A 27,079-nucleotide genomic window follows, 5' to 3' on the forward strand; every position below is an offset into this window, starting at 1 on the left:
CCTTTTTACACAATGCAGAGGATTAACCCCTTAGGTTCCACAGTGAGTATAACAAGCATGCTTTACTGCATATACAGACTGATTTTACTGTTGTGGGTTTAGTAACACTTTAACTAGAGACATGGAGCTGTGGGTGATAGCTCAGTCACTATGCTGGGAGCATATAGTGATCGCACTCTCATTACAGAATCCTTGGCTGCCATGAAAGCATATGTGCGGTTTGTGGGCATTAAGGCTCATCCTCCTTACCACCGCACATATGCATTATGTGGTCAGCAAGAGGGGAAAGAGCAATTCTAGGCAACAAGTGAAAGCATTCAGTGAGCTATTAATACTATCCAGTAAACACAGCAAATGTCCTAAACTCAGGAAGTTCATTCAAAATACCTTAATATAAGTTCAATTAAACCCCCTACAGATTAATCGCAAACAATCCCATAGGGTCATTAGGGGGGGAAGGCAGTTACTCCCTTTCCTTCTGCTACTTCTTGTCATCAAACACATTCACACATTCAAGCCTGATTTCAATCTGTTTGTTGAAGGTAAAAAATCTGTTTGATATTTTTATTGCCTACTCTTACAATTAAGTCATCTGATGAGATGACCACTTTGAGCATTAGAGATCTAGAGGAGCATAAGCCCATATCCATAGTAACAGCAATCAGTTTATTGGGCACGTCTCATTTAAGAACAGGTGGCAATAACAGAGACAGAGAAGAAATACAGTCCTTGCAATTAATACCTCATAAGTTTGTCTGCACTGTGGATGACCCATATCTAATCCTTGCTGTTCACTCAAAGTACCTAAATCTAAGATCAATGTAACACTGCCAAATAACCACACAAAGTCCCAGGGGGACAATAGGAGGACAGTAGGAGCATACTTTCTAAAGAATATTGCTTAAGCAATAACATTCACACTTTCCAGGTTAATTTGAATCTGTTTATTGAAGGCAAATAGTCTGACCACTTTAAGCATTAAATTTCTAGGGAAGAAGCCCCCATCTGTAGCAACAGCAATCAGCTTAGTGGGCATTGTTTCTTTAAGAGTCGGCAGCAATTACTGGGCCAGGGAAGAAACCCATTCTCGGCAATATCTATCACATAAGGCAACCTATTGTGACCTGTAATATATATAGAACAAAAAGTATATTTACAATATTGCAATCAGTTTATATGAAGAATCATATTTTTTATTTATAATGAAGCTCATATATATGACATGAAGGTAGCATAGAAGTGCTAGCATATAAAACCTTTGACTTTACTCAACAGGCTTATCTCATAGCTCAAAGCAAAACATTAAACCCTTCAAGATTGAACTAATTCCAAAAATCAGAGGCTGCCAACATGTTTACGCAACTCAAGTAGTGACCAGAAACAGACCATGGGAACTACACATGTATGAGTTCATTGCAGTGTTACGAGGCGGACTTCTTACCAAAGCAAAGCATGCTGTTACAGATAAAGAGAGCAGAAATGGACATTTTAGCTGATGGGTACTGTGCTGCAAGGCAGCTCTTTTATGAGACATCATCATGAGTTTACGGGAACTTGCCTTGTGTAACCATACAGGAGACATTTTTTAATATGCTGAATGAACTATACAAGGTTCCTGGAATATGTTCACTTTAGCCTAACCACAATGGAACACTTGTTTCCTTTGCAATGTCAGACAATTAATATAAATATGACAGCCGCAGTTAGAATGTAAGAAACAAATCAATTGCAGTGAATTTGTTTCTGTATTGATGATGACCTTTATATAAATGATAACCTATATTTCATTATGCATAGACCCTTTGGCACAGACATGAATTAGGTGTCTCACACACAGTGAATCCCCAGCCTTATGTATTGGCTATGCCACAGAGAGGAGATGGGAATTCAAGTCCTTATACGTGTATTATTATTATTATTATTATTATTATTACTACTATTATTATTATTATTATTATTATTAATGTTTGTAGCAGAGCTCACAACTGTCCCTCATTTGAAGAGATTGTCCCTCTTTTGGAACAGTTTCCTCATTTGTCCCCATTTCGGCCTGATCTATCAAAAAGTGTTTTTTACACTGCTAAACCTTTCATCCAATTTCTAATTTGTTGCATTTGTAAATTGCAAAAGCTAATATAAAGAATAGTATCTGCAGAAACCTTGTGGATTTAACCAATGTAGCTCCCTGCTAGTAGGTTCCAAGCAGAATTAGGTAAATCTAGTTTTTGGCTCCTCTGTAGCCAGTGGAGTAGAGTTTGATTGCTTTTGTCTGTTCTGGGTCCTGCTGGTTGCAGGCTCATCTACTTTCCCCTGTCTTCTAGTAGGTTCTAGAACATGTGTGTTGGAAGAGGCAGGCCCTGGGATGAATATTCATACAGCCTCAGCCAATCCCTGGTCAAGGGGATGACCAGCAGGGGGGCTGAGGTGTGTATAGATAGTTTGGGTCCTGGAACAGCAGGGTCCTTGTCCTCCAGGAGATGACTCAGTCTAAAGGGTTGCTGCCCTTCAGGGCAGATTAGCTGAAAACTGCAGGAGTTTCAACAGTGTCCAAGCTCAGGGAGTGCTGCTGAGCCTATTTCTAAAGCTGCTGAACACAGTTTGGAGAAAGTCTTCTGAGTTTCTGGCCTGGATTCTCACGGTACAGGATCTGGCTGGTACTGGAAGCAGGCATCCATGTGCCCAAAGACACAGCGAGTAGAGGCCTGAAAGAGAGAGATCCAAGAGAGGCTTTTGTTGTTTATCCCTGCAAGAGACTGTTCCAGACTTGCTGGCTTAGGGCTGCTTCCATTGAGTCCCCAGAGCCGTACGTCCACTACCCCTTATCAAAGGGATCAATCCTGAAGGGTTTAGTTACTAACAGTGAGAGTCCGCTGTTACAGTTTGCACTAAATGTGGACTATCCCAAGGCTCACCCTACACTCCTACCAAGTTTAACCAGCACTACACTTTATAAGAACACAGGTTGCCTGGTTATTGTGTTGAGAGACTGGGAAACCACTTTGTGCCTGACTGCTTGCATCCACTTGAGAATAGAACCTGTGACCACCAGCGGGACCCGTCGGGGGTCTGTGAGCTACACAATCATTTTTGTGTGTTAACAGGGTGTAGCATGGGTGTGTCCTTTGCCTGCTTTTTGCTAATAGGTGTCCCTTCTTCTCATCTCAGAAAGTTGGGAGTCATGTTTGTAGTATACCTCTCAACACGAGCCTCCTAGAGTTGGGCTTTAACATGTAGCCATATATTAGAAATAATGTAATGTAGCACGACCAACTTAGGTGTTGCTGAGTTTTGACTCCCCCTACAGTCCTGCTCAACCAGGCATCACACGTTTTCCATTCAGACTTGCTTCAGGGGATAGAAAACCAGTCCTTGAGCTTTGTTTTGAAGTTTTATTGGGGATATAGAACTTGGATAGGTTAAGGGGTGTGCGGGATGCCAAAAGGCAATGGCAACCGAGGACAAAACGCCCTGGACTATTCTACAAGTCCTTACATAGAAATTCTCTTCTAGGAGAGCTCTCCAACCTCCCCTGGTGTACCACCCCAGACCCCCAGATAAATCCTCCTGTTGATCCAGGTGTCAGAAGGAATCCCTGAGCAATGGAGTCCAAGGTGCCACTTAAATGTATCAGTCCTGGGTGTAGAGCTAGTCAGGTTCCCCATCCAAATGCACTCTCCCCTTTCTGGCCCAGGGGGTGTAGGAGTACTCATTGAGTCCTGATGGTCCTCTCTCAGGGGTCGGTGAAGTCCACAGCTTTCTTCCCTTTAAGGTCCCAAGCCCCTTCCAGCCTGAGCTCCCTCCCAGGCTCCTGCATCCCAGCCTCTCATCTCCATCTTCCACCTGCATCTCTTCATCCAACCCTCCTGCTACTGAGCAGGCTCTAACCATTTTAAGGGTGACCCAGCCCCTTGCCAAGCCTTCTTTTGGGGATTGGTAGGGGCCCCTCAAGAGTGCAGCCAGCCACTCTTCAGAACCACCCACTGCCTTTAGAGCCTCCCCCAAAGATCCAGAGCAGAGGGGCTGGCCTGCAGAGCATCTCAGCCCTGATCATAATTTGATCCCAGACTGGCTGTTACACCTGGGCTGCTGTTCAGCTCCTATCTAACTATTGGAGTCTAGCTCCCCCTAGCTACCTAGGAGGGCGCTACAGTAATTTAGAAAGTAAAAAGGTATCGTAGAAGCCTAGCTGACCAGACGAAATTTAGCAGTATTAGTATGCATTGATTACCTTGCAAATGACTCTTGACTAATTTGCTACATGTAAAGTTTTGTTTTTTGGTTGTTTTTATTTAAGATGTACTTTTGTTTGGTACACTAATTAAAAAGTTGCTCCTTTTTTTAAGCTGAAATTAGAAAAAATTGTTAAAACTGCATTTTTGTTTATTTTACACATAAATCAAATGTTTAACCTTATTTTAATGAATGCAGTTATTTTTTTTATTTCACTGGCTATAGCTGTCAGTGTGCTTTGTACAACGCTCTGTGACAGCAGCGGGCAGTTTATTTTTACACAAATTGGCTATAATTAGCTGTCACTGTAACTACATTGGTTCTTAATCATTAGCTGAGACCAGTGGCTTTTAGTGACAGCGTGGTCTTAGAACTAGGAGTGTGAAATGGTGTGCACTGCTAGTTCTTTATTGGAACATAGATTACTGTTCTCTTACCAATTTTTTAACAGAATGAGTTCAGGCTTGACCTTAAAGTGTTACTAAACCCAGGACCCTGCATTCACTCTATCTGGTCTCCCACAGTACACACAACATGAAAGTGCAATAACTTTAGTAAATATAAACTGCTAAATACCTTTCCTCATCAGCAGTATATAGCAGTCTTGTGACTTCAGCTGAGCACTGGTTAAAGCTTGTAGGAGAAGTTTTCTTTCTGCTCTAGGAGGATGCAGATTCCCTGACCTCTGTCTGGACAGTGCTGAATGGCCCTGTGCTGATCACATGCACTCTCCTAGGGAAAAAAAACACTCTAGCAATACACACCAAACTGAGCATGTGCATGTGGCTACGGGTTCAGTCTGTTTTATAAGGTGGACATCTGAGCAAGAGGAGGAGCAGAGAAGTCAGGATCAAATGGCCTTTTTACACAATGTAGAGGTTCCACAGTTAGTATAACAAGCATGCTTTAATGCATATACAGACTGATGTTACTGTTGTGGGTTTAGTAACCCTTTAATTTTGCTTTGCAGATTAAAAAAACTAAGGATGGCGACATATAAATATGCACCCCAGAGACTAAATTAAGAAAATAGCCTATTAACCTCTTTCCACCGAACATAATAACTCATTTACTTAAAGTGTAGCTAAAGCCATTTTTTGTATTGTGAATATTGTGAAAAAGGGTTAGAACCCCTGTTGAGTTTTATTGCTGGCTGTGTACACACTGCGAAGATTCACCTTTTCTATGTGTCCTGCTGACTATTGCCAATGTAACAAAAATAGAAGGGAAATCTTCCAATGGAAACACTTGTTCTGGGGATTTACCTTATATCTTCCTTACTACAGGTCAGGAAGTGAAAGGAACTCTCCAGAATGGGACACAGATAGAAAAAAAAACCTTGCAGGGTTTAAAGGAGGAGGAGGAGGTGAAAGGTTAAAACTATCCTTTTGCCATGTATGTCTCATTAGGGAGATTTCTCTTCACTTCCTAGCATGCAGACTCAATAAAAAGTGAGATATTTTTCCAATGTAAGGGAAATCCCCTCTAAGAGAGTTGGTATGGAAAGCAGTGTCCCCTTTATTTCTGTTCCGGTGGCAACTCAAAATTTTTAAATTTCATTTCCAGCGACATTGGTGATCAGGAAAAATAGCAAGAGTTAATCTCCCTAATGGAAACATAGACAGCAACAAAAAAACCTAAATTAGTGTAGATAATCTGCACAATCACTTTACATATAAAGTTAAACAATTGATCTAAATAAATAATAAATACAAAATTGGTGCTTGCTATAGCACCTCAATAGTGATTTCACCACACTTCAATAAACAAACAGTAATAACATTTGAAAATTCAAAAAATGTTCATAATCGAGTCCATTAAATTGTTTTCCAATAACCAATGTGCTATAAGTGTGATCCTCTTCCCGAATATCACCATGCATGCACAACACCACATGTAAAATTGGACGCTCACTTTCTTATATGACCTCTCAGTTTAATTGAGGTCTAATATTGCTTTAAGATGTCTCCTTCAGACCATCTGTGACCGTGGAACATGGATGGCTGATGACACGTATCATGTAACTGCCCCTCAAAACAATTGGTGGCATACAAAATTAAAGCACAACAAGTGCTCAAACAGTGCATATACAGTTGCAAGAAAAAGTATGTGAACCCCTTGGAATTACGTGCAGTTTTGCATGAATTGGGCATAAAATGTGCTCTGAACGTCATCTAAGTCACAACAATAGAAGAACACAGTCTGCTGAACATAATACTACACAAACATTAGATGTTGCCATGGTTTAATTGCACATAACATGTAAACATTCACAGTGCAGGGAGGAAAAAGTAATAAACTCTGGAATTCATTTTTCCATCAATGACAACAATCCGTCCAGGCCCTGAGGCAGCAAAGCAGCCCCAAACCATGATGCTCCCTCCGCCATGTTTTACAGTGGGGATGAGGTTTTGATGTTGGTGTGCTGTGCCTTTTTTTCTCCACACATAGTGTTGTGTGTTCTTCCCAAACAACTCAATCTTGGTTTCATCTGTCCACAGTATATTTTGCCAGTAGTGCTGTGGAACATCCAGGTGCTCTTTTGCAAACTTCAAACATGCTGCAATATTCTTTATGGATAGCAATGGCTTCCTCCGTGGTGTCCTCCCATGTACTCCATTCTTGTTTAATGTTTTCCTTATTGTAGATGTGTCAACAAAAATGTGAGCATGTGCCAGAGATTTCTGTAGGTCTTTAGCTGACACTCTGGGATTCTTCTTTACCTCATGCAGCATTCTGCACTGTGCTCTTGCAGTCATTTTTACAGGATGGCCACGCCTAGGGAGAGTAGCAACAGTGCTAAACTTTCTCCATTTGTAGACAGTCTGTCTTACCGTGGACACATGAACATCAAGGCTTTTGGAGATACTTTTGTATCCCTTTCCAGCTTCATGCAAGTCAACAATTCTTGATCGTAGGTCTTCTGAGAGCTCTTTTCTGCGAGACATGGTTCACATCAGACAGTGCTTCTTGAAACCAGTAAACCCAAAACAGGTGTGTGTTTTTTAAGGGCAGGACAGCTGTCAGCAACACATCCAATATCATCACACTGATTGGAGTCAAGGTTGGCTCACTCCTGGCTCCAATTAGCTCTGGGAGAAGTCATTAAGCTAGGGCCTCACATACATTTTCCTCCCTGCACTGTGAATGTTTACATGTTATGTGCAATTAAACCATGGCAACATCTAATGTTTGTGTAGTATTATGTTCAGCAGACTGTGTTCTTCTATTGTTGTGACTTAGATGACGTTCAGAGCACATTTTATGCTCAATTCATGCAAAACTCCACGTAATCCCAAGGGGTTCACATACTTTTTCTTGCAACTGTAAGTCACATCACAGGTTTGGAAACCTCACCACCCATCTGTAATAGCATCTTAGGCATGACTCTCTTCATCTACTGATGAAGCCTATAGTTGGGTGTAACACGTATACGTTTTTACCACAAGACAATCTAATCTCTGTTCATTGAAAAGGATATTCCATCTATAAATTGTCCGTGCAATGGATGACTATCCAAAGAATTCATAGAAATTGCAATGCTTATGTGCAAAAGAAGCAGAATCCAGATAGAAGACTTTTGGATTAGAGGCTATGCAGCCACCCATCGGACTCATGACAGAAATAACAAAGAAGGAAGAATGGGGAGAATAAGACAATGATATGTCTATTGCAGGAAACAACATCAAATGATCTCTAAACTAAGCTACATGGCTGATTTTATTATCTTAGTTGTAGCACGCACAATCATCTTACAGTGATTAATTGCACAACTATATAAACCTTCATAGGAAACTATCTGTTTGACCTTATTAACAATCAGTTGCTACTCAGAGTGATTAATCACTGGCAATTTTAATAGCACAGTTAGGCTGCTAAAATCCACCTGGGTAGGTTTATACATAAGAAAGAGATTTTCAACATGTAGTTACAGTTCTCGGTAGCACAAGATTCAAACTGGCCATGTAGCTTACCTTTTACATTACTAACATCACTAGCATTCAGGTTCTAAGAAGAACTAAATCAATGGAACTACTGGCTATCTATTGTGTAACTAAACAAGTAGGATGTAATCATGATTCATCTTCCGTCTCACTCAAGCCTTCAATTGTTTGCAGCTGATGGTAGACTATAACATTGAAATGCATCAGCTCTGTACATTTAGCAGTCAGTTCTCTCAGCAATTAATCCCTAGCAAAGTGATTTTATTAGTGAAGTTGAGTTTTTTAAATATATTTCAAAGATTTTTCTATTCAAGTCATTGAGGATTTCTTTCAACAATGCCCAGGTTCATCTGCTCAAAAGCAGCAGTTATTATATTACTATAAATTGTTTAGCAAGTAATAAAATTATGGACAATAAACAAAGAAAGATAATAAATGGATTATCACCACCATTCAAAACGCCAAATACTGGATGCTGGATTTTTTCCCGTACTTGATGATACAAGACGATTGTTACAATAATTGAACCAGCAGGATGTGCCATTAGTCCTGCTGACTCATAAGAAGTTCATCAGGGTCTCTCACCATTGAATGCACAATGCTGACACTCCAATTGGGCCCACTATTTAACCATTTTAGTGTTTTAAGTTGTTTAAATGGTGCAGATCGGTACACTTTAAATATTTGTTTGGTCAAAGCCACCATGGCAACCTAGACAACCTGGTTAAAGGAGCAAACATGTAACAATGATTTCTGGTTTACTAGAAAATATATAAAGTGAGCAGAGGAAAGGAAAGGTTTATTTTTATAGTAACGATAACAGATAGTCGATTTACACAGCATGTGTTAAGGGTAAGTAAACTCAGCTGACCTTGCCAGACAGCAGCTGGAATAAGAACTTCACACTTACAAAAGATTGCTATATAAAACCGGAATGTTCTTTATGTACATGACCATCATGTACTGTAACTGTTACAAGAAATTACAGGGAGCAAATAATTTTTCAGGACCACAATGAAAAGAAATAGGTTAAAGGTATTTGTCAGGCATGGAAACCACAACATTTTCTTTTTTGAATGAGTCTGCAGATTTTCCTTTCCTCATATCAAATTTTTTTTAAATTTATTGTGTATACATTATTTTTTTTAATCTATTAACAAGTTCTCCTCTGATCCTGAATAATAGCTGTTTCAGTGGGTTAGAAGCCAATTATCTCTATGTAACACTCCAATATATACTTATTTACTGTAATGTATCGTATTCCATACATACTAATGCAACATTGAAATAAGTACATCTTTTAAAATTCTCAGTTTTAACAAATGTTCAGATTCTTTCTACTAGAAATAGGTGAAACTTAAGAATGGGGCATGGTCTATTAAAAAAAATGGTTGTGCAGGGTAGGTTGGGATTTTCAATGAGTGCTGATGTGGACAAGACATATTGTGAAAGCTGTAGAACTATGAGTTACTATTTAAACAGACTAAAATAAATAATTTGAAAAAATGTAAATGATTTTCAATGGACTTTAGATGTTCTGGTGATTCTGTGTTCTAGTGTTAGTGGATTTAAAGTGGACTAAGCATCAAATATATTTTCTCTTGTAAGAGTATGTTTGTTAAGCTGTTTGTAAGTGGAACACTAACAGTAGTTTATTACTGATAGTGAAATTGCATATTACACATTTCCTTATTAATATTGTGGCTCACTAATGTTTAACCACTCCTCCAGACCTCCAGAGGATTTACCCCCCTTAATGACCAGGCCTCTTTTTGCTACTCGGCGCTGCACTAATTCAACTGATAATTGCGCGGTCATGCACTGCTGCACCCAAACGAAATTTACGTCCTTTTTTTCACACAAATAGAGCTTTCTTTCAGTGGTATTTGATCACCTGTGCATTTTTTATTTTTCACGCTATAAACAAAAAAAGGCCAAAAGTTTTGAAGAAAAACGATATTTTTTACTTTCAGCTATAAAAAATATATAGTAAACTCAAAGTTAGTTATAAATTTAGGCCAAAATGTATTCTGCTACATGTTTTTGGTAAAAAAAATCCCAATAAGTGTATATTGATTGCTGTGTGTGAAAGTTATAGCGTCTACAAACTATGGTATAGATACTGCAATTTACGCCATTTTTTTGCTATACAGTGCTGCACTAGTTTAACGGACAATTGCGCAGTCATGCAAAACGGTACATAAATGAAATTTACATCCTTTTTTTCCCCACAAATTGTGCTTTCTTTTGGTGGTATTTGATCGCCTGTGTGGTTTTTATTTTTTGCGCTATAAAAAAAAGGCTGACAATTTTGAGGAAAAAAAACAATATTTTGGACTTTTTGCTATAAAACATGTCCAGTAAAAAAAAAAATTAAAAATCAAATTTAGTCATAAATTTCTGCCAAAATACATTCTGCTAAAAAAAAAACCCAATACGTGTAAATTAATTGGTTTACGTTAAAGTTATAGCGTTTACAAATGGCGGGAAAGATACTGGGATTTTTAATTTTTTTTTTATATTAATAATGGCGGCGATCAGCGATTTATGGCGGCGATCAGTGACTTATGGTGGCGATCAGCGACTTATGGCGGGACTGTGGCGGACATTCTGACATTGGGGGATACTGACTTGGGGTCACTGACATCCCCAGTGACACCAATACAGTGATCAGTGCAAAAAAAAAACCAATGGCACTGTACTAATGGCACTGGGGAGGAAGGGGTTAAGTTTACTATTCAGGGAAAGGGTTAACTGTGTGAGGGGAGTGTTTTACTAGGGGGTGGGGGTGTGGACAGCAGGGAACACCGCTGATCGGGAGAGAGAAACTCTTCTGTCCCGATCAGCGTGTCCTGGAGCTGTCAGGGAACTGACAGAAAGCACAGCCACTGCAGCTGTGCTCTCTGTCAGCGATTGCCGCTGATCGCCGGGACATAGCCGGTAACGACATCCGCAGCTGTGATCGGCGGGACAGGTAGGGCAGCGGCGCGCCTCGCGCACCCCCTATCTGTTTTAAAAACACACGTTTTAAAATGTGGTTTTGCCCAGCCGTGCCGCCCAGCCGCCATATTTCTACAGTGGCTGGGCGGCATGTGGTTATGATTGCCCCCACCCCTTGGTTAAAAGGCTATAGGAGGACAAGGACTGATTACCTTAAATAACAAAGGAATGTGACTATTTGGACAAGCCAAGCCAGACCACTGCTCTCCTTTTTGTCTGTATGGGGGGTGGGTTGTCGATTGCTTACACACAAGTCCAGTATATATCATACAGCTAGAGTGGAAATATTTGTCCCATGTCAGAGCTGCAATATGCATGAGTCTGTGGTCACCTGTGTGCCATGCCATATAATGGAGGGACCCATGATGGAAATTGCATCTTTAGTTAAGCATTCTTGTTATATTTTCTTTTTCTTTATTTGCATCTGTCATTACTTGTAATAAATGGTTTACTTATAAGTATTTGTGTGATCGCTCTTTGCACATATCAAATACAACCCCAAAACAGTAACAAAACAATTATCTCCTAGAGCTCACTTTACTTTCCATGACAATGTGTTCATCTACATTTCTGATCTAAAAGACAGCACCATCTATGTTCACATATCCAGCACCATTATCTACTTCCTGGGCTTGAGAGGTTGGCTTAGAGTTTTCACAATCTTGGAGATTCTGGTGACTGTACAGGAAACAGGATTTATGGCCCAAATCCATCCAAAACATATTTTTTATTATTGAATAGATTTGGGAAGGGTTAATTTTTTTTGCTCTATCTGATTTAATTGCATTTTAATACAAATAATTGGAAAGCAAAGAGGAACAAAAGGGCAAGGGTATAGAACAGTACATAGGGAGTACAACTGAAGAATAGGTATGCAGGCATGGGCTTGTCCAGGACTCATTTGTAGTTTTGTCAGCGTGGGGCATCATTGTATCATTGTACTCATGTTGCAAGGTTCTTCTGTGGGTTTAGCTATAGAGTAGGTTGAAAGTGGTAGTGTTAGAGGTTGGAGCCCATGCTTGAGGTGATCATGGTTCATTGTATGCCATTGTATATATGTTAGGGCGCAGAGGACAACAGATGGATAAAATAAACTGAGGGGTAAAGAGGGAAGAAGGAGGTAAGGGGAGATGGGGGGTGTATTATGGAGTAGAAAGTATTATGGGGAAGGAAAGAAGAGTTGGGGACATCTTAATAACTGTTACCAGACTCAAGGCTAGCCTGGGAAAATCCTTGTATATTATCGTAAATTTCAGAATGCTTGAGACCCTCAAAACACAGTCCAAATGGCCAAAATTTGAGTATAGGTGTCCTTAGCGTTTTTTTTGTTAACCAAAATTAGCCCCATGCCCTTACTGTAGTCTAACTGACTGATTCCAAAAGAGTTGGTACCTGTTGAGACTGCCAGTGGTGCAGGGTTACTGTTCACACAGAAAGTGGCTAGGGATTCCCTCTTTATTATTCTTGATGGAATCTGGTAACATGGAGAGCAAAACAGTTTGAGGGATAATGGGGATGAAGATTTTATTGGTCTTGGTATAAATTGTAAGAACTTTATCCCAGAACTGGTTCATGGTAGTAACAGACCACCAGTTATGTATTATGATTCCAAGGTGGTTCAAAGATCTCCAGCACTGGTCAGGGAATGAAAAGTAAATTTGCTGGAGTATATTGAGGCATTTGTACTAAAACTGGGTTCTTGAGTTTTGCTTGCTAAAGATAGTTGATGTTTTAAAATACAGTAAAGGCTGTATTCCAATCTTCAGATGAAAAGGACATGCCAAGTTCCTTGGACCACTGGTCAGTGTATTTAAGCAGTGAGTGGTGATGCAATAGAAGAGTAGGGTAGATAAAAAGAGGACATTTTTTGGTTGAGAATCTAGAAAAGAAGGTCCTCAAATGGTCCAATGGATACAGCTGAGAAGGAGATATTGTCTGATGGGTAGTGAATTTATAAAGGAAGTGACCTACTGGTAGGCCAACCATTGTAGTGCGGTTGGGGAGATTAATGTCAGGATAGTCTGACGAGGTGGTGAGAATCCTTGTCATAGGATTAGGGTGAGATGGCTGTGTCTAATTATTTTCCAAATAAAAAACTGAGATTGGATCAGAGCTGGGGGAAATGGCAGGTTTCCAAAAATTGGGGTCTTGGGCTCTGTAGTTAGAGAGATGTTAAGCTTAGAAACCGTTTTGTTCCATACAGTAAGCAAGTAGCATGTGAGGATTAGAAGGTGGGGTAGCTTATTTCGGTTTGATCCAAGGAAGTGCCCAAAATTCATATGGGGTGAGAGCCTTTTCAATGCAGACCCGTTGCTTGGTATTCAGACCAGTCAACAAATATAGAGAGGATTGAGGCTATATGGTAGATGGATACATCAGGGACCCAGTTCCCCCTCTTGGTTTGACATGTATGTTTAAAGGCATGATTTAATATGTGTATCGAACGTGTTTAGAAATAGTGGTATAATATAAATTTTTAGCATATACTGTATATGTTGCCAAACCAGGAGTAGAATTTACTGTCATATGCTTTCAAGTCTGTAAGGGTTTTCAAAAAAGGGGTGGTGTAATTGAGAGCAAATAGTCTTTGGGATGTGGATCCCTATCAAATGCCTTTTCTGCATCTACTGTAAGAATACACATTGATGTATCTGTGGTTTGGCATAGTCTGTTAGGATGACCAATTTTAGGTGTTGTCTAGGCCCTCCCAGCCCTGGACAAATCCTACTTCATGTTGATCGATTGCTCATAGAAGATGTGGTTGTATGCCATTGCTATCATTTTAGCATAGATTTTAGGGTCTACTATCAGCTGATATTTTTGAGCACAAAGGGTGAACTTTATCAGACTTTGGAAATAATGATATATGAGGCTCTAATGCCTGGATGGGAATGGTCTTGGGGTTTTGGTAGAGTTGAATTTAAAAACTTTAATAAAAATGTGGGATGAATAGCGCTTTGTAGGTTTTATAAAATTTGGGAGTAAACCATTTTGAACCTCAACTTGTGCCTGCCAGAGTGAATCGAACAGTAGGCAGAAGTCACTTGGCCGTTAAGGGGGAATTGTGTGAGATCCTGGTGGTGAGGTCTAGTGGTGGTAGCTCCATTTCTGCCATGTATTCCATAATTAGTTATGTTTTTAGATCTATGGTTCTGTCGCAGGCATGCCAAAATTATATAACTCCTAAAAATTGTCATTAAAAGTTTGGAGGACATGAGGGGGAAATGATAAACATTTGACAAACCCATTATAAGGTTTTCCTTACAGTTTTTATGGGACTGGTTGAATAGTTGGCAGAGGTAGGATCTAGTCACAGAAATTGATGCAAGTGTGTTTGGCAGGTGGGACAATTTATGTTGGGTTTTGGGATTCGTAATTTATGAAGCATATTGGAGATGGCCTTTGTGTGTTTTTTTCTATTTGGGCCCATTGTTTTATTAAAATCCCTTGAAGTACTGCCTTCAGTGCCTCCCTCTGAGGTGGAAAAGAGATATCAAGGTTTTTGTGGTTAGATGATAAATGGGTTATTGTGTCATTAATGGCCTAGTGCCAAGTGGGGTCATTACGAAGGGTATACTTGAGGTGTCAGGATCATTCAGTCTGTGAGGCTTAAGGTAGTTCAACAGTGAGCAAAACAAGGAAATGGTCTAGAGTATGATGATTGACATAGAGACAATCAATATAGCTGTATGACTGGCATGGTCCAATTAAAAGGATAACTTTTGGCCTGGAGATCAAGAATCCACCATATCTCTATCAATTGATGTTGAAAAGTTGCTTTTTGAAGGCGTTCATTCGGCTGTAGGATATGTTAGATCTAGTGGAAGAGGGGTCCAATTGGTTTTTGAGGACAAGGTTGAAATCTCCTATCAGCAGAACAGTGCCAGTAAAGAATTCATGAAGGATTTCCAATTATTGTGTGGCTGCAGATTTTCCTCTGACTTCCTGTTCTGTCTGATGTCTGTGAGAAAGACAGGAAGTGGAGAGAATTTCCACCAATTCCTGTTCGGTCAAGCAGAAAGATAGTTAGTCCTCAAATGCACATAGATGTGTATATTACCTTTCTATAGTTTTTGAAAATCAGATCTTTCCTAGAGATAAATAGTACCACCAGTATAATGTACAGAACCACAATACATAAAAAGCAGAATTGTAATAGAAAAACTGTATGACACAACAGACCCCTATACATGTTTGGTCAGCTACCACACAGATTCAGAGCAGGTAGTTCCCTTCTGATCAGTCCACTTTTGTCCTCTATGGAGGACAAATGAATAAAATAGTCTAAGAAAGTGCTCTCTGCAGATCTTACTGTGGAGGCCCTATGATATTGTGATAAACCATTAGTCTATGCATTTGCATTCTTATTATTTTCATTTAAGAAGAGACAATCTACATGTTTCAGGCAAGGTGCTTGATCATCAGTACAGAATATCTAAACCATAATGTAAAGCGCTGAGTAAACTATTGGTGCTATATACGTCCTGTATAATAATAATAATAATTGTGAAGGAGTATTTGAAATGTGGCTGCAAGTGCAAGACTATTTGTAAGTGTTAAACCCAGCACCTTTCTACTATATAGAGACTAGAGATGCAGGGCATCAAAACTTCATGTATAAATGTAAAGCTCCTGATGAACACTACTCTGCACTCTATGAAGCTCTTAGAATCTAATTATGTACTCTATATTTATCTATTATGGTGTGATCTATACAAATGTTTGAGGGCTTTTTATGAAGGCTCTCTGGTTTCTTACAAAATCTACAAACTAGTTTGGTTAACTGGCTTCCACCTAAATTGACCCTAGTGGAAGGTTATGTCTGTAATATTCTGGTAAGGGACATTCGGGGTGGGTGAATAGGCTATGTATTTTTGTGAAAAGCTGTGCAATTTGTTAGCACCATTTAAACAAATGAATAAATATAAATGATATTATATGAACCTTAGATATTATATTACTGACATGTTTCTAATATTATTGGAGTCAAAATGGATCGAGCTTCAAATCAAATTTTCTTTTTTTAAGCCCAACTTTAGTCAAGAGGAGAGTAAAAACACTTTAACTTATATAGCCCTCTCCTCCTCCAGCAGATGGCGCTCCCCCATACTTAGGTGGTGGACTGTCCCTCTGTGTCATCACTTCCAATGCAAAGCTATGGACTCTGCATTGGCTTTGATGAGGTCAGGACCTTAGACTGCTGGATTGTGGGGGGGGGGAAATGAGGAGGGGACCAGTCTAGCAGGGAGGAGGAGCAGAAGATCAGGTAAATAGAGTTTATTTTTTATGTCCCCTAGATCTAAGCAAGCAAGCCCCACTGTGCAGCCTCAGTGCAAGGGAGCATTTTTAAATTTCCTGGAGTTGAGCTTTAAGTGCATGTGCACTAAGTAGTTTGTAAGTGTAATATTACAGCTATTTATAATCTCTCACAGAGATCACAGTACTTTCTTTGACATGCCTTTGTCTGCTTTTCTTTTTTAAAGGAGAGTGATGCCATTTTTTGGGAATTATCCAGGGTTGCCATCCACTTCCTGCACTGAGAGGCTGGCTCAGAGATAACACAATCTTGGGAATCCATGTGTCTGTACAGTTCTGGATGTGTTCATACAGATCACCCACATTGGCTGATACAAGCTAACAATGTTGCAGTCTGATTACTGGGGGAGGGGAGACTGAGGAAATGTTTCCTCTTGCCTGCAATAGATTTATGACATCATCTTAACCTTGGCAAGGACACTGGATTTGAGCTGCAGGACTGATTTTAAAATGTATATAAAGCCAAAACTTCAATTTGAATTTTGGCTAAAGTGAGGAAAAATTAACAACCCTGTTGTGTCTTTATTGCTGTCTGTGTCCCCCTGGTGGGATTACTCATTCCCTCTGTTTGCCCTGGTGATCATGGTCTCCGTAACTGCAAAATCTGAAATGTTGAGTTTTTCTCAAAATAGGAATAGAAAGAAAGTCTTCCAATGACAGTTTACTACTGTTATAATTGTCTAAGGGAGGATTTCCCTTTCATAGAGTGATGTCCTCTTACTTCTTGTTGTATCTATGGGAACCCCCACCCTAATGGGCCTTTTTATATAAAAACTTTCATAATAAAAAATAGTACAGTATTTATCAAAGCTAATGCTGCCTTTGTAAATTGTGGCATATTAGAAATGTATTCATACAGATTTGTAAAGTTACTGAATAGTATGTGGTTAATTTTGGCCAAGGCCCACCCTTACTTTAAAAAGGAAAGCACCTTTAACCAAGGAAATCTGCAAAATGTTATGGAATACTTTTTTAAGGAAGCATATTGGCAAAATCTGCATTGTTCTGATCCAGTGTCACCATTCATCCTAAATGCAATGTTCTAATCATTACAATATAGGCATTCAATGACTCCATACTGCAGTCTCAGAATGTTGTGTGTCTATTTTTGTTATCCTCTGCTTTCCACTTTACTAGTCTGTAAAGATAAATCACTAAACCTCATATAAGGGTTAATGTCTTAATGATAGATCAAAAGCTGTTAATATTTTTAAAGCTACAACTTTCATTAAAATAATACCAGGTGATCATCTGACATACCTAGTTATCATTTCAACAGACATTATAACAGGCACATTCCACTGCTGTCACCATTAGGAAAACTGCCCTTAGAAATGCTATGCAGCTACAGCTGAACTGTATGTATTTGGATGAAAAATGGCTACAGAGTCTACACAAGGTCAGCAGCCTTGAGACATAAAAAAAGATGAAACAATAAGTTACAACAAGTACTTTAATAGAAAAAAAGCAATTCCAAGGATAATGCAAATAAAATGTATTCCAGTTTTGATTTGAACCACTTTAACCACTTGACCTCCAAAGGGTTTTACCCCCTTCATGACTAGGCCATTTTTTGCTTTTCAGCACTGTGCTGTTTTAACTGTCAATTGCTTGATCATGCAGCACTGTAACCAAATGAAATTTTTATAATTTATTCACACAAATAGAACTTATTTTGGTAGTAGTTGATCACCACTGGGTTTTTTATTTTTTATTAAATAAACCAAAAAAATCTAAAAAATGAAAGATATTTTCTACTTTCTGTTATAAAATGTACAGTATTCAATAAAAAATCTAACAAATCTAATTTGTTCATAAATTTAGACCAAAATGTATTCTGCTACATGTCTTTGGTAATCAGCATGACTTTATTTGTGTGAAGGTTGTAGCGTCTACAAACTATGGTGTATATAATGGAATTTATTCAGCTATGACACTACACTTGTAATGGCTGCTTTTCAGGGAGAAGAAACAGCCAGATCATTGTTCTGTGTACAGAGTTCTGTGTTTATAACACAGCCAATCAGCAGGTTTTCAGCCAAAATCATTGGCTGAAACCTGCTGACAAACGTGTTGTGTTCAATCATAGCACGGGTCAGCAGGGGGCATGCGCATTTGCACCCAAAAACCAGGAAGTAGGCGGCTACATACGGGTACTTCACCTAGCCCGCAGCTGCCTTCCATTAGCAGAAAATCTACTGTTAGTGGGCAGCAAGTGGTTAAAAATACCTTGTCACAAACTTGTAGCTAAAAGCACAGAAAAAACAAGTATTTTAAATACTTACTTGCATTGTTTTTTTCTTTCCATAAATTCTTTTTTTAGTCACTTGCTTGAACTTTCTAGAAAAGGTATTTACTCCAGAAGAGTCAATACCCTAACGCAACCCCATTCTTTCTTGCACATCATAGCCCTCTCCACTTCTGGGACAATCTAATTACTTTTTGTGCTGACCCAGCTCCTTCCTCCTCCCCTCACCTCGCATAACTGTATATGTATCTGCCAGGGGATATTGTAGAGTGTCACTTGACTGACAACTCCGAGTCTGCTGGGGCTGCTGACATCATATCCAAGATGGCCGACAGCTTTAGGGTTTTCAATATCTTCATAAGGATGATTTTTGCAGGTTAATAACAAGCATAAAATGCAATAAATGCTCAGAAAAACTTATGTGAAGATTTTTGTTGAGATGCATTGTTTGGCGACAGGGTCTCTTTAATACCATAGTGTAAACCATTTTTTTTATCTATAAACGTGTAGCAATTTGCATCACTAATTTTGAAGCTGAACAAACCTCTAAAGAGAATTCCACTGTTACGCACTTGAGGAATGAATGACCTTTCCGTCAGTGCTAGCAGGTACGAGGTTGTGGGCGTATGTCCGTCAGACGTTTGAAAGTTTAACAACACACATTTCTGTAACTGAATAATTTTAATTAGTTTGATTGAAGTTTGAGAACTTGTTGACTGTGTGATTACGATTCCCACTGTGACAGCAAAGCTCCTTTCCTGGGGCAAAATCATCCACAGTGAGGAACATTTTAATTTGTTTGACCTCACCTGACCCAAGAGGGAAAAGAGATGTTCTATTCGCAAAAAGAAAAAGATTGGTGACTTTCTTGAGGCAGGCTCATGCGTCACACAACTTGAGCCTGTCCAGCTGCCAGTATAAATTATGATCTGTTGAAGTGCATCTTTTTTGGCGCGGGAACACTTGGCAAGTTACTTTGGATGCTTAGGTCATATAACTGGATGAGATTTTATGGAATAAAGTCATTTGAAAGACAGCACGTTTTCTTGATTGGATGTGCGTATGGTCACTGTCCTCGTTTTCACACATAATTTCTTTCATTTTGCATTAAGAGAGTGTGGATACATGTGGTCTATGAGAATATCTATGTATTGTGTTGTCAGTGTCTGTTCCTGCTGTAGTTGGCACAAGCTTAAGACCACAGTCATGGAAAATTCAGAATGTCCAATTTTATTATACAGTAGTTTTACATCAGATTCTCTAATAACTAGATCATATCAAATATATGATATTATGTCAGTACTTTGTTATCACTCTCCCTATTCCACTATTAATTTTACCCTGATAAACCTTGCATAGGTTACGGAAGACTCTCTTTTGCCAAAGTACTTAAATCTGAATTCCTGGCAAACAGATGAATACAAAGTTAAAATACATGTGCAAAAACGTTTACCTGCCAAAGGATTTGTAATTTGGTTCAGTTCTAGGAGCCAGGCACAAGGGGCAGACAGTATAACTCAGGCATTCAATGCATTAAAAGCACAGCCTGGACAGGAAACCACCACCAGCATGCTGGTTTAAGTGAAGGAACAGGAGCATATGACTGAATTGACAGCAATACTTTGCTGCATAAAGCTCTTACATTTTCTGCACACGTGGACTATGGCAGAGTTTGACTGGCTGGTGGTGCTGGCACACGTTTTCCCAGTTTGAGTGTTGCCATACAGAAGAATTACAGGAGACTTATATTGACAAAAGCTTGCACTCATAGCTTTTAACATTCATTTAATGTTCTTTAAAATTATCATAAAAATGTCCTTTTTATCTTCAGTTCACACTAGAATGCAGTGTGGGACACCTGCGATGTGTGTGCATTTCCCACAATGCATTCAAATCTCACTGCCTTTGTGATTTCCAGCTGGAGTTGGTGCAATATTAACCACCTCAATACTGGCCACTTTTCCCCCCTTCCTGTCCAGACTAATTTAAGCTTTCAGTGCTCTCACACTTTGAATGACAATTACTCAGTCATGCTACATTGTAGCCAAATTGAATTTTTACAATTTTCTTTCAAACAAATAGAGCTTTATTTTATTGTGGTATTTATTCACCATTAAGTTTTTATTTTTTGAGATATAATCTAAAAAAGAGTGAAAACAAATACTACTTTCTGTTATAAAAAATATCCAACAAATTGAAATTTTCTCATAAATTTAGGCCAGAATGTATTCTGAGACATGTCTTTGGTAACAAAAAAAAATCCCAAAACTTGTATATTAATTGGTTTGTGTGAAAATTATAGTGTCTGCAAGCTATGCTATGTATCACTGAAAATGTATCAATCCTGATATACTGGCTGCCTATCTAATTTATTGAGGCCCTAAAATGTCAGGTCAGTACAAATATCACCCAAATTACCCCTTTTTGGAAAGTAAACAGTCCAAGGTATTTAGTAAGAGGCATGGTGAGTTTTGTAAAGCTGTAATTTTTTTCCCACTATTGTTTGGAAAATGAAGAAATTATAATTTCTTTCCCCTAAAATTGTCATATTAACAAGTTATTTCTCCTACACAGCCTAGGCATACCTGCAATTGCACCCCAAAAAACATTCTGCTACTCCTCTTGAGTATGGCGATACCATATGTGTAAGACTTTTGCACAGCCTGGCCACATCCAGAGGCAAACATCCAAGTAGCACCTTCAGGCGTTCTAGCGGCATAATCTAATTTCCTGACTACCTATCACATTTTTGAAGGCCCTGGAGCACCAAGACAATGGATTTATCCATAAAATGACTCCATTTTGGAAAGCAAATGCCCCAATGTATACTCTATGAGGCATAATGTGTCTTTTGAACATGTCATTTTTTTCCACAAGGTTTTGAAAAATGTGGAAAGAAATTAAAAAAGTATTTTGTTTTACACAAAGTTGTCAATTTATAAGATATTTCTAACACATAGCATGTACATACCAAGAATTACACCCCAAAATACATTCTGCTACTCCTCCTGAGTATGGTGATATCAAATGTATGAGACTTTTCCACAGTCTGGTCACATACAGAGGGCCAACATCCAAGTAGCAACATCAGGCATTCTAGAGGCATAAATTATACATCTAATTTCCCCAATATATATCACATTTTGAAGGCCCTGGAGCACCAGGACAATGGACACACCCATAACGTAACCCCATTTTGGAAAGCAAACACCCCAATGTATATTCTATGTAGCATAATGAGCCTTTTTAACATGCCATTTTTTCCACAAGATTTTGGAAAATGTGGAAAGTAAATGAAAATTAATTTTTTTACACAACGTTGTCAATTTATAAGATATTTCTAATACATAGCATGTACATACCTTGAATTAATCCCCAAAATACATTCTGCTACTCCTCCTGAGTATGGCGATACCACATATGTGAGACTTTTCCACAGCCTGACCACATCCAGAGGCCCAACATCCAAGTAGCACCTTCAGGCTTCTAATACGTAGCATGTGCATACCAAGAATTACACTTCAAAATACATTCTGCTGAGCAAAGGGTAAACAAAAGAACACATGTGGTTTTAGTAGTGTAGTTGTCCACAGATTAAGAGCATTGGTCCAGGCAGTAGGCAGGGACCTGGTCAGTGACAGCAAAAGGAATCGTCCAAGCAGCAGGAAGGCATACTGTCCACAATCAGTACAGACAGCAGGCAGAGATATTGCCAGCACAGACAAAATACTAGTCCCGGCAGCAGGCAGAGATGTGGTCAGCAACAAACAAATTGTCCAAACAGGAGGCAGGGACATGGTCAGCACAGGCAAAGTATTGGACCTTGCAGTAGGCAGGAACATGGTCAATAATCAGACAGTACAGGTAGCAGGCAGAGGTGTAGTCAATCCAGGTGGCAGATAGAAGCATGGCTGATGTATAGGCCAGGGTCAGATGGCAGCAGGCAGAAACTCAGTCAGGTAAAACCTGGGCAGAGGGGGAGAGACATCATCCCATCCAAATCTCATCTAAGCCTCTGGTCTACAGACCCTAATTGGGAATTTCAAAACCTGGAGAAAACCAAAAACTTAGTTTTCCCCTCTCGGAAAAACTATTCTGGAGCCCCTCACTTATGTGAGACCCTTATGTTGTCTTGAGTCCCACTAATACAGTGGTAGGGCAAAAGATCAGTTCAGGCAGCAGGCAAAAAGCATGGTCAATTAACAAGTCAAGGTCAATTCATGTGGAAGGCAGGTTGATAGTTCAAGCGGCAGGCAGAGGCATCATCAATAAACAGTCCACAGTCAGTTCAGGCAGCAGGCAGAGGCTATTAAACAGTCCAGGTAATGCAGGGAAATACCAGACATAAAAATATCTTCACTTCACATTAACTTCACTGATAGTGTAGTGATGGTAGTGATGTGTGATAGATCTGGAAGCACTTGCCAATACAGAGGCCTATCTGGGAGGGACATTGAGGAAAGTAGTATCGGGTGTCACAGCAAATTCCGTTACTGAAACATACACAACATTTTCTTTGAGGTTTGCTGCCTGTTTGGGTAAGAGATATCAGGGAAATGTCTTTCATGGAGTTTGGTCAATGAATCAGAGTGAATTTGTTCAGGGGCATGGCTATGAGGATAGAGAATGGCTGTAACAATGTCCTCTTGGTATTTCAGGTAGGTTAGGGATCTTTATGAGTACTCAGAAAAGATGGAATTGTACAGGACTAATTGAAATAAGTAGCTAAGTGGCTAGGTAGGGCTGTAACATCTGGTCGTTCATATCACCCCCTCCCCTCAATGAACTGGTTATAGTCGTGTATGCATTTTGGTTTCTGGACAAGACCTTGTCTTGTTTGAAGTTCCAATGAGGTGTCATCATGGATTGAGAAAAGGATATAGACATCTCTTTTTATCTCTCCACTTTTTACTGTTTGTATCTGAGGGCTTGGCTGAGCGGTAAAGGTGGAATTGTAGGTTCTGCTGAATTAGTGGGCAGCCATGTGGGATATAAAAGTATGTCTAGAAGGCTAGAATGGGCCTTACGTCCTTGCTGTGGATGGGAAACCCTGTTGTTAGTGCCTGGCCTATCATCTGGGAATGCTGCTCTGCTTGTACTTGCCACTGCAATAGGATTTGCACTGGTGGATGTCTGCCTATCTTCTGGAAGTGCTGCACTGCTTGTACTCGCCACTGCACCAAAATTTGCAGAAGGGCCAATCACAGAGCCGTTCTACTGAGCGGTGATGAGTTGTGTCTATATGTTTTCAGGTGTTTGCTGGTTAAAGTGAACTCTTGCGGGCTGTTCAACCTATTTCACCCTATTACCAAGAGAAGCTTATAAATATTTTACAGTTGGGCTTCATTAGTTTACTTTTTCTGAAAACAACATGAATTTGTAAGCAATATAGTTAAATGTGGAAAGACATTGATTACATATCAATGGAGCTTCCTTGAGACAGAAGAACACAGCCTGCAGTGTCCTTAAATAACCATATGATGCTTTTGACAGATTTACTTCTATATTTCTAAAATCTGCCTTATGCCAACCTGAAGTCTGAATCATGACGGTACAAGAGACTGGGTAACATGGGTGGCATGCATCCTTTGCAGCAAATAAATGTTTATAACAACTATGTGGTCCCAAATCTAGTTACATATAGTAAGACAGTTCCAAGTTTAATTTTTTTCTGAAAAAGGAACTGTTCCAAAATAAATATTGCCCAAACCATTTAAGGCTATACTACATTTCATAGTCAACTTGCCAGACTGTGAACAAAGAAAGCTTAGGCTGTTGGAAATGGATTAAAAGTTTTAAACTTAGAACCTATGCCTTAATTAACAGACTGTATTATAGATCAATACCTTTAAATATTTTTAAACTTTGCTGAAATCACTACAAATAAAATTTTTCTTCATTTTAACTTGTTTGAGAATATTTTTGATAAAATTGATCTTTTACCCCACCGAGATCACCAGAAGGCTGGAATATGAGTTAATTTAAACCCTCATCATTAAAGTTTCACATCAAATTCTGTTAGTGGGCTTATCTAGATGGGTATGGGGTAAAACTCCATTTACAGTTGGACAGTCACACAAAGCAGCTTAGGCTTACATCTGACTGCATCTGAGTGCATTCCCTGAACAAAGGTGTCTATTTCCAAAATCTGAAAGGCTATAACTGCGAACTACTGATCTGTTATGTAATGACAGCTTAGATTGAAACCTGTTTGTAGCTCTGCAACTGGTGTCTAATCCAGGTGTCAAACTTGACTGGTCCCCTGACTCTTTTTACTTTCAGTAGCTCTTGTTTGCTCTTTCTGTCTACCTGCTTTTCTAACCATCTGCTTGATCCTCAACCATGTGATGATGTACTATTTTACTTTGGTTCTGCTTCTAGTGTCTACTCTCATCAATTAGGCCTTTTCTATGGCCATATTCTAGTTGTTCTAGTTGTTGCTGTCCACCCAATTTCCATCTGTACCATAAATGGTGAAGACCAAATTCTTTTGGGCTTCTGTGTGAGCCCCCTTTATCTGCAGGTAGCACAAAAGATCCATCTCAGTGGAAGACACTCAAAGCCTCTACTTTTAAATCTTTTTCTAATTTGGGGCTTACTAGGTAACTTTTCATTGAAGGACCTTTGATTTTGATAAATATATATTTTTTTCTTTTTAAGGATACGTATATATAGTTTATTAGAGGGCCACCATGATGGGCCCAGTGTATATTCCTGTAAAGAATGTCTCCTCCTCAGTACTGTCTTCTGTCAGTAGACCATTTTCAAACATGAAAAAAGATCTCATGAGATAAGAATAATATATATGAGGCCATTGCTGTAAGGTACAAACCAGAGAAAGGCATGCGTCTTCTCTAATGGCATCTGAGCCTTTCATTATGAAGATGCATCCATGCTCTTCTTTTCTTGGTGTCTTTTGCATGAACTTTTTCACCCTGTAGCATGTTTTTTGTCAAGATTTGTTTATGAAAGTTGCTTATGTTTGCATTTCATTTGGAGCACTTAGTAAAGCCAAACTTAGATAAATTGTCCAACCATGTGCTTATTGTCTCTGCTTTCAGATTGCTGCAAGCCTTAGCTTAGTGAGGTGGGGCTCATGTGTACAGCACATGATCCATATTTAATATGAAAATGAGGCGTATGAAAATTCAGATTTGTTTACATGGAGTAAAAACCGTGACAAGTCTGAAAGGCAAATTAACACTAATTAAGGAACAGATGGAGGATGTGACCACTGATCCAGGAGGAAGAAAGGTGCCATAATGGGTCACTTATGAAAGTGCACAGAACTTGAGATACATACAAAGAGCTATTAAGCACATGTATGTGCTTCTGAATCTATTTTACACAGACCTGACCTTAGTTTATCAGTTAAACTAGTGCCCTTGCTCATCCTCTTGTCCTTTGTATGACCCCTCATCAGCACAATATGATCCAGTATATATAAATGCACTTAGTAGATTTACAGGCTTAAAGGTACACTCCAGCCATACATCATAGAGTCAGTCCAAAAAAACATCAGTCAGCCTTTGGCATGTCTTGGATAGTCCAGCAGAGAGCTGTCCTTGCCATAACTCTTGCCCTTGTTCCTGTCACCTGCGAGTTTTGGGTGTTCCCAATAAGCTTTGTGTTCCAACATCTCCTGTTATAATCCAAATATTAAGAAATAATTTTAAAACATCAACAGGGAGAGAGAAACCACCTGATAATGGCCACAGCAGGTACACAGAGCCAGGAAAACTCGGCTGACATTTCACCAGAAGAGCCAAGACAGAGATAGTGGTCTAATGTTTATAGCTCTAGCATCTGTCAAACACAGAAATATCTGTTTAGGGTGAGCTGACCCTAGAAAATGTTGCATTTAATTTGAATTGCTGTACTACACTCAGTTTGATCCTTTCATCTTGGTCATTCATTGTCTGCAGCTGGCCATGTTCTTATCTTTTGAATGTCACTGAATTTTCGGCTACGAAAACACAGGCCAGAGTGTTCCAATCAGAGGGATGTTTCAAGGAGAGAATCATACGTTAAAGGGCTGCAGTTCCAGAAGGGAATATAAAAAACAAATGCTAACTCTTGGTTAGCACAACTTTATACAACTGTGTGTAACTATATACTGATCCTCTGCTAGAGGAGGGAGAATGGGACCTCTCTGTACAAACTTCTCTGCAGTGCCTCAACTCAGTTGGGCCATGGAGTAGCAAGTGGGACCCCTGAACTGGGAAAAACCTGTTCCCAGAGTTTCACTTACTAAAATCTTGCCAGTCCTGTTCTTGGGTGTCTATTCCTACAGTTGTTATAGGGAGAGGGTTACATACCAAACGTTTTGGCATGGTTCACT

The sequence above is a fragment of the Staurois parvus genome, unplaced genomic scaffold, assembly GCF_062004578.1.
Source record: "Staurois parvus isolate SC_StPar_1 unplaced genomic scaffold, SC_StPar_1.0 ptg001302l, whole genome shotgun sequence".
In the NCBI taxonomy this organism is placed as follows: domain Eukaryota; kingdom Metazoa; phylum Chordata; class Amphibia; order Anura; family Ranidae; genus Staurois; species Staurois parvus.